General features: G+C 43.4%; 1 pseudogene across 1 annotated transcript; it reads left to right on the forward strand.

Moving 5' to 3' along the window:
* The first annotated feature begins 5,238 nt into the window (after positions 1-5,238).
* On the forward strand, positions 5,239-6,252 carry LOC308516295 (glyceraldehyde-3-phosphate dehydrogenase-like; annotated as a pseudogene). The gene has a single exon. The product of its transcript is annotated as a glyceraldehyde-3-phosphate dehydrogenase-like (transcript).
* The last annotated feature ends 3,207 nt before the right edge of the window (positions 6,253-9,459 follow it).

Below are 9,459 nucleotides of genomic sequence, written 5' to 3' on the forward strand. Positions count from 1 at the left end.
AAGTATAGATTAGAATTACATTAAAAAGTATTGTTCTGTCCATTCTCTCAGACTTTTGAGAAGAAAATAGACCAAGGCAGGGATAAAACAATGATTCTTCACAATATATAAACTATGAGTTATAGAACAATATCATTATGTAAGAATCAAGGCCATGTTAATAATTTCTACTTATTGAGAACTTAGTAAGCATATGAAAGCTGCTAGTTCTTATTATACACCAAATGCTGTGGTTAATGCTTTCAAATTGTATTTCATTAAATCCCAGTGACAACTCTAGGGCAGTGGTCAGCAAACTCATTAGTCAACAGAGCCAAATATCAACAGTACAACGATGGAAATTTCTTCTGAGAGCCAAATTTTTTAAACTTAAACTATATAGGTAGGTATATTGTTATTAACTTAATTAGGGTACTTGTAAGCTGGCCTTTGCTAGAAACGTCCTCAATCTGATTGAGGTATGTTCGCTGAGGTCGACCCCTTCCAACTCTCCCATCCACACTCGTCTTGTATACTTGTCTCGTCTATCGTCTTTCGTTCATCCTCTCTATATGTCCAAACCATCTCAACATACCTTTCTCAATCCTCAACATTACATCTTCTTTTTTTTATTGCTTAAAGTATTTCAAAGAGTATTATATATTTCTCCTTTTTTCCCCCCTTGACATTCCCCCCGCCTCCCCTACCCGCCAGTGTCTTGTGTCCATTGGTTATGCTTATATGCATGCATACAAGTCCTAATAAACTTTACTTAAAGTTTTAAGTCAACTTCGCACTGTACGTGCCCGCCCGCACGTGGTATTTTGTGGAGGATCCACACCCAAGGGGCCAACCACTGCTCTAGGGGAACAAATATGCTTATCCCCATTTTTCAGAGGAGTAAACTGGGGCTGCAAACATTTAATAAGTGGTTCAGGTTTTCACAGCCAATAAATGGTGAGAAAAGTATTCGAGTTTAGATTTGCTTGACTCCAAAATTTATTCTCCCATCTACTCAGCTATACTTTTTTTCATTATACTAATACTCATTTTCTTCAGGCTCAGAGAAGGATGTAGTTCTTAGGTTGTTGCTTCCTATGGGCCTATTAAGTAGTGGGAACCTGAAACCAAGATTTAATCAAACACCTAAAATTGTGTCTATCTGTAACTCTTTGGAACTATGAATGAACAAAATAAGAGATGAATTTCTACATGAATAAAGTACCAGTGAAGCAAAACAATGACATATTCTGGTTTCATTATTCAAATTAAGAATGAAAAAAATTATTGAAATCATTTGGTAGCTGGGGAGAATTATCAGTGGAAAAAATAGGTGATATGATTTCAACAACTTTATCAGGACACACATGATAAGAAAATAACAATATTTCTAAAGTTGGTAGCATTTTCAAGTGTTGAGTGGGTTATGTCAAGCCCAATAAATCAAATAAATATTAAACCTGGAAGTATTTCAAAATCTCCTGTGTAACAGCTTTGTCTTGGTGTGCTATGAATGGTAAAGGAGATAAAACATTGTTTCTATCAGAAAGCTCATATTGCAACTGAGACGGTGAAAGACATGAAAATAAAGGCTTTGTAAGCAGCACATGCTCAATACTCCCAGATGTGTATGAATATGCTACTGGAGATAATAGAAATCAGTATTTTGAATTAAGGTGTTTGGTATTTCATTAGTTAGAAATAAGTAGAATACTTATATGAAGATAAGGGTTTGTAGACTTATTTCTTTTCCTTCTCTAAGTTTAGAAGCAAAGCTTACCATAACGGCATTATTGATTTGTTACCAGTCCCAGGTAAGTCTGAGACTGCCAAACTGTAGCCCTGAAACAAATCCACAGAGGAGCATATGTGTCCAGATATTTAGTCTCAACCATGGCAATGAACTGAGATCCTGAGATCTATTCCAGCAGAGGACTCCAGGAATCAGCATGCCAGCAAGCCAAAATTTGTCTCATCACACAAAGATATTTTTCTTAGAGATTTTAATGGAAATGTAGGCTTTGTTTACCATAAACATAGCTTATACATTTTTATTATGGGCTTATTTTACTTCAATTTGCAATAGACTTGTGGAAAATGCACTAGAATAGAAGAGAGGACTGAATTATAATGTTATCTCTTTCATTGACTAGTTGTTTGAATTTCTAAAAGTCACTTAACCTCTGTGAGACTCAGTTTATTTTCCTAAAAGATAGAAAGTTTCTCAGGGTGTAATGATAAACATGTGAAAGCAACCATACGTTCAGAATGCTCAGCATACCTCAAAAATATCTATTTTAAAAATATTTTTGTTGATTTCAAGAGGAAGAAAGAGCAAGAGATAGAAACATCAATGAGAGAAAGTTATTGATTAGTTGCCTCCAGCATACCCCCCACTGGGGATCCAGCCCGCAACCCAGGCAGGTGCCCTTGACTGGAATTGCACCCAGAACCACTCAGTCCACAGACCGACACTCTGTCCACTGAGACAAACCATCCAGGACATCAAAAATATTTCTTGATTGCAATTTAATTTAGGCCATTGAGAGGTTACCTCAAGGATGCATTATAATCTTGTTTGCTGTGTCATCTGTAAAGCAAGGAAAATTAAGCACAGCATTTCGTGTATAATAAGAGCTAGCAGCTTTAATGTGCCTACTAAGCTCTCAATGAACAGAATTTTTTAACATCGCCTTGATTCTTACACAATGATATCGTTCTATAACTCATAGCTAATATGTTGTAAAGAATTATTTTATTCCTTCAAACATACAAATTTAAAAAATAAGTATATATTTCTTTTCATATAAAAGTTCACATAAAAAATCTGAAGCAAATTTCACAAAAATTGAAAACACAGAAAAATGGGTGATGAAATTCATTTCATTATTCAGTCCAGTACTGTCTATGCATGTAAAATCAGAGCTGAATTTTCTTAGTTTGAAAAACCCCATCACCAATTTTCACACATCACACTAAGCCACCATAAGTCAAAACCTGCATCTGCATGTCCAATACTGTTTTATTCTTTAGTCGAGTGCCTATTTATTATTTTTTCCTCAAATCCCATGGAACAAGTTAATATGTAAATAAGTCATTTGCCAAAGGGAAAGGGATATAAAAATTCCCCAGACTTGGCACTAATAAAATTTTTCACAGGCTCCTAGTAATAAGCATATGAAAATGATAGATATATTTCCTACTTCCTCAGGGAGCTTCTCTCTGACCTAGTTGCAGTGCCACATTGTTGAGTGTGTTTTCTACACACAAGTCTTATAAAAATGTTAAGGGAGATTTGAGAAGTTTTGTGATTTCTAAGTTTAGTAAAAGAGAAATGAACAACCAACATGTACAATATACTCAAAATTTTAATGTCACTAAAAATAATGGAAAAAGATTTATTACCACTAAATATAAAAATAAAAATTTAAATGTTACAGGACAAACAAATATATGCATACTAGAGGCCCGGTGCACAAAAATTTGTGCACTCCGGGGGGGGGGGGGGGGTTGGCGGGGGTGGTGGTCCCTCAGCCCAGCCTGTGCCCTCTCACAGTCTGGGACCCCTCGGGAGATAATGACCTGCTGGCTTAGGCCTGCTCCCGGGTGGCAGAGGGCAGGCCCAATCCCTAGGTGCAGCCTCTGGTCGGGCTCAGAGCAGGGCTGATTGAGGAGTTGGGGTGCCACCCCCTGTCACGCACAGAGCAGGGCCCATCAGGGGGGTTGGGGCTCCACCCCCTGTCACGCACAGAGCAGGGCCCATCAGGGGGTTGGGGAACTCCCCTCTGTCATGCACAGAGCAGGGCCGATAGGGGAGTTGGGGCACCACCCCCTGTCACACACAGAGCAGTGCGGATCAGGGGGTTGGGGCGCAACACCCTGTCACACTCAGGGCAGGGCCGATGGGGAGGTTATGGCTCTACCCCATCACACACAGAGCAGGGCCCATGGGGGGTGGTTCGGGCACTGCCCTCTATCACCCACAGAGCAGGGAAGATCAGGGAGTTGGGGTGCCGCCACTGTCACACTCAGGGCAGGGCCGATGGGGAGGTTATGGCTCTACCCCATCACACACATAGCAGGGCCCGTGGGGGGGAGGGGGGGCGGGGGGACGGTTTGGGGCTCTGCACCCTGTCACACACAGAGCTGCAGGGCGATCAGGGGGTTGGGGAGCTCCCCCCTATCAGGCACAGAGCAGGGCTGATCAGGTGGTTGGGGTGCCTTCCCCTGTCACGAACAGAGCAGGGTGGATAGGAAGGGTGTCCCGGATCAAGGTTGGGGTCCCGCTGGGATGCTGGCCAGCCTGGGTGAGGGGCTGAGGGCCGTTTTCAGACTGACCACACCCCCTTCAGGGTGAGGGTCCCCGCTGGAGTGCCTGGCCAGTCTGGGTGAGGAGCTGAGGGACGTTTTCAGGCTGGCCACACCCTCTTCAGGGTGGGGGTTCCTGCTGAGGTTCCTGGCCAGTCTGGGTAAGGGGCTGACGGCTGCTTGCAGCCTGGCCACACCCCCTTCAGGGTGGGGGGTCCTGCTGGGGTGCCTGTCCAGTCTGGGTGAGGTGCTGATGGCTGTTTTCAAGCTGGCCAAGCCCCCCAGTGGGAACCCTCACCCCATGAGGGTGTGGCCATCCTGGGTGAGGCGCTGATGGCTGTTTACAGGCTGGCCATGGCCCCCAGATATCCAAGCTCCCAGTGGAGGCTGGCTGGAAGCAGGTATCTGGGATTTATTTATCTTCTATAATTGAAAATGTGTTGCTTTGAGCGGGAACCACAGCCGGCAAGGGCAGGCGGGAAGCTTGGCTTCCTCCATCACCGGGGCAACCAAGCCTTTTGCTTGCTCCAGCTCCGTGGCTGCCAGCCGCCATCTTGGTGGGTTATTTTACATATAGTCGCTCTGATTGGCTGGTGGGCATGGCTTGGGGTGTAGTGGAGGTGCAGTCAATTTGCATGTTTCTCTTTTATTAGATTAGATGAATGGCATCATAAGATTATCTCATCTGAACCTAATTATCTCCCAAAGGCCCCACCCCCGAATACCATCACACTGGGATATTTGGATCTTCAACATGAATTTTAGAAACACAAATATTCAGTCCATGATAATGAGGGTGATGCTGAGTATCAGTTGAAACTTCAAGCTCTGCTGCAAAATTGATGACTATGCTTCCTTCCTCTCAAGAGTTACCAACAGGAATAAAAAAGCCCATCGGCTCTCTGCTCCTCCTGTTCGTCAGACAGCCTTTCCTCCTGCGGTGTGCCAGCCACACCCTGAGATACAATGGTGAAGGTCAGAGTGATCCGATTTGGCCGCATTGGGCACCTGATTGCCAGAGCTGCATTTAACTCTGGCAAAGTTGATATTGTTGCCATCAGTGACCCCTTCATTGACCTCAACTACATGGCCTACATGTTCCAGTAAGATTCTACTCATGGCAAGTTCAAAGGCACATTCAAGGCTGAGAACAGGAAGCTTGTCATCAATGGAAAGTCCATCTCCATCTTCCAGGAGTGAGATCCCGCCAACATCAAATGGGTGATGCTGTGCTGAGTATGTTGTGGAGCCCACCGGTGTCTTCACTACCAGGGAGAAGGCAGGGGCCCATTTGAAGGGTGGAGCCAAGAGGGTCATCATTTCTACCCCTTCTACAGATGCCCAAATGTTTGTGATGGGTGTGAACCATGACAAGAATGACAACTCTCTCGAGATTGTCAACAATGCCTCCTGTATCACCAACTGCTTGGCCCCCTTGGCCAAGGTAATCCATGACAACTTTGGCATTGTGGAGGGACTCATGACCACAGTCCACGCCATCACTGCCACCCAGAAGACCGTGGATGGCCCCTCTGGGAAGCTGTGGTGTGATGGCCGAGGGGCTGCCCAGAACATCATCCCTGCTTCTACTGGCACTGCCAAGGCTGTGGGCAAGGTCATCCCTGAGCTGAATGGGAAGCTCACTGGCATGGCCTTCCATGTCCCCACCCCCAATGTGTCGATTGTGGATCTAACCTGCTGCCTGGAGAAAGCTGTCAAATACGAAGATATCAAGAAGGTAGTGACGCAGGCATCAGAAGGCCCCCTCAAGAGTATCCTGGGCTATACTGAGGACCAGGTGGTCTCCTGCGACTTTAACATGACACCCACTCCTCCACCTTTGATGCTGGGTCTGGCATTTCCCTCAATGACCACTTTGTCAAGCTTGTTTCCCGGTATGACAATGAATTCAGCTACAGCAACAGGGTGGTGGACCTCATGGTCTACATGGCCTCCAAGGAGTAAGAGTCCCCTGAACCACCAGCCCCAGCAAGAGGAAGAGAGTCCCTCTGCTGCTGGGGAGTCCCTGCCCCAGATCGATCCCCTGACACACGGAGAATCTCCTGACCACCGTTTCTATCCCAGACCCCCTGGAGAAGGGGAGGGGCCTAGGGAGCCGTTTTGTCGTGCACCATCAATAAAGTTCACTGTACCCAGCCAAAAAAAGAAAAAAGAAAGCCCATCAGAATCATAAAGAAGCTGCTGCTTTCAACACATATGTGGAGGTTGACTCAAGTAGAATGAATCTTTTTTTTTTTTTAAATATATTTTATTGATTTTTTACAGAGAGGAAGGGAGAGAGAGATAGAGAGTTAGAAACATCGATCAGCCGCCTCCTGCACATCTCCCACTGGGGACGTGCCCGCAACCCAGGTACATGCCCTTGACCGGAATCGAACCCGGGACCCTTCAGTCCGCAGGCCGACGCTCTATCCACTGAGCCAAACCGGCTTCGGCAAGTAGAATGAATCTTAAAAGCAGATATTCTAAGTTCTAAATCGGATGTTGTGTTTCACCCCTTTACTAAACTAATCATTCTGTGAGCTGCTGGAGTGCTGCTGGCTGGTAGAACAGTCTCACTAGAGGTCTCCCTCCACCCTTCCCTGAAGCATCCAACAATGTAGATGCAGAGCTATGAAGTCCTGGCCCAATCACATCAACTCATAACTCTGAAAAGCCATCCCAGTTTCAGAACTCTGTGGGATTGATTGAAGCCTTTGTCGTGAAAGAACCAGAACCCAATTTCTTTGTCTCCCAATCCTTTCCCTGTAGGTGTTAATTCCAAGAACACTACCTAATCAACCTAAGGTGCCAAATTTCACTTGGAGTCTGCTTCCCAGGGAGCATGATCTGCAACATCAAAAACTTGAAAACAAACAAAAGAGAAGTAACAAAGCAAACATTCTTTCTTTGAAATGATGAACCAAAGTGATAGACTAGAAAAACTAATCAACAAATGCAGAAAGCACAATCTTTAAATATCAGGGATGAAAAATGGACATCTTATAGATCCTAAAAGTTAAAATTATAGTAAGAGGATATTATGGACAATTTTATCCCAATAAAATCATAAATTTTGCTAAGGACTTATTTTTTAAAGAGTACAACTTAGCAAAAACAGTCAGAAGAAATAGAACCATGAAAAGCATTACTAAAAAATTCAAAACAGAAAAAAAGTGAACAAATACATAAATAAACACAACTAACCAAAATTTACAAATAATTCAAATATATAAGTCATAGAACCAGAATTTAAAGATCTGCCCAGTAAAAAAAACACAAGAGGTTCAATGGTTTTACAGTGAAGTCTACCAAAATTTTAAGGAATAAATCACTTAAGTTCTATACAAAATTCTTGAGGGTGGAAAATGAAAGAATGCTTTCCAAGTCCTTTTGAATCTAGTATAACATTGGAATAAATATCACATGATAATATAAGAAAAAAATAACAAGTGATTAGAAGGAAAAATCCTGAGTAAAATAAAGGAAAATGTAATCAGCAGTAATCCAAAAAAAATAAGTGTTGCTTGTGGAATTGGGGTCCTTGAGGTGTCTTGATAAAAGCATTTTGTTGACCATGCATGGGAGCATAAGGTCTGGTGGTAAGATTTATTGAAGCTGAAGCAAACAAAAAGAACTGTCCTGGGTTCAGCTCTGTCCCATTATGGAAGAAGTCCAGTCTTGTCTTCAATACCAGAAGAAAGACCAGGAAGCAGAAGTTCTATGCCATTGAGTCAGTCTAGTTCAGACTCTGTCCCCATCTGGCTAGCTTGGTCTTGTTCCCTGAAGCACTACGGTTGGCACTGTGTTGCTCTACCCAGGCTTGCACTTGGAGCTTCTGCTTGGGGCCCACCTGGCTACTAGGCCCACATGGCTTCTATGGAGAAAGAATGTGTGAAACGATGGACAAACCAATATGTCTTACCAGGAGAGAGAGAGAGAGAGAGAGAGAGAGAGAGAGAGAGAGAGAGAGCCTTTGATATCTTGGGCTTGGGATGGAACAGGTACTCTTTCAAACAAATCAATCAGTTTCCCAATCCTTCATGAGCTTGTGCTGGGCCCTCCCCTAACCAATGAATCTCCTAGATCTTCTGGGTTCTGGGTCCCTTTACTAATCTGATATTTTTCCCAGGATAGACACTTTTCCCTTATGGTTGGCATCTTGGCTTCTATTGCACATGGCTCAACAGGAATTTCTTCTGCTGTTTTTATTCCTCCCTGAGTAATCCCAGCTAATTACCTGTGACATCCTTCCTGGCCACTTCAGGGATTAGGTCCTGAGGGTGGAGGCTGCAGTGGTCTCCTGAGAAGCCTATGAATGCTTCAACTTCCTAGGGAAGCAGACTTATTCTTCAATTCAGCTACCTAGTTTATTACACTTAATGTCTGATTCCTTTTGTTCCCTCTCTTTATTAACACTAACTAGATACTGTTAACATAAAAAAACCATTGGAACCTGTAAAGAATTTTTGTGAGTTTATTTGAGCCAAACTGTTCACATATGCCAGGAAGCAGAACCTTAACAAATTGAGATAATGCTCCAGAGAATGGCAGGGTTACATTTGTATTTATACATTGCAATCAAAGGAGGGTCGTAGGTAGGTTACATGAAATTCATTGGTGATAGATTAAGGAGGAGGGATAGAGCAAAGCAGGGCAAACCCCTGGGATTGGATAAAAAGTAAAATGATGGACACACACTTAGGTGGGTGCAGGATCAATTAACATGATAATGAAGGAATTTGTGGTATCTGTCCTGGTGCCCAGCACATTTGGTTGTGCCCTAGGGGCTCCAGAAAAAGGGAAGTTACAAGTTACCCAGACATTTCAAGGATATGTTATCACAGATGCAAAAAGACAGATAGGCTCAATGAAGGTAAAGGATGACCTTGTCCGTGAAGATACCAGCCTGGGACGTAACTGCCCACCATACCTGCTTTTAAAGTTTAATTTCAGACCATCCTTTGGGTTACTTTAAGTCTCTGAGTTTGCAAGACTGCCATGCAGGCCTCCCCTGAGCTTGTCAGATCAGCATGTGGCCCCTTTCATCCACAATACCTATGCTAAAAATAGGATATTTGAACGTAACAAAATCAATTCATGTAATTTATCTATATAATAAAAGCCTAAGTGACCATTACGGCTTTTAGCTCAACTAAAATACTAAATATT

This window comes from Myotis nattereri (genome assembly GCF_964212035.1).
Source record: "Myotis nattereri genome assembly, chromosome: 1".
Taxonomy (NCBI): Eukaryota; Metazoa; Chordata; class Mammalia; order Chiroptera; family Vespertilionidae; genus Myotis; species Myotis nattereri.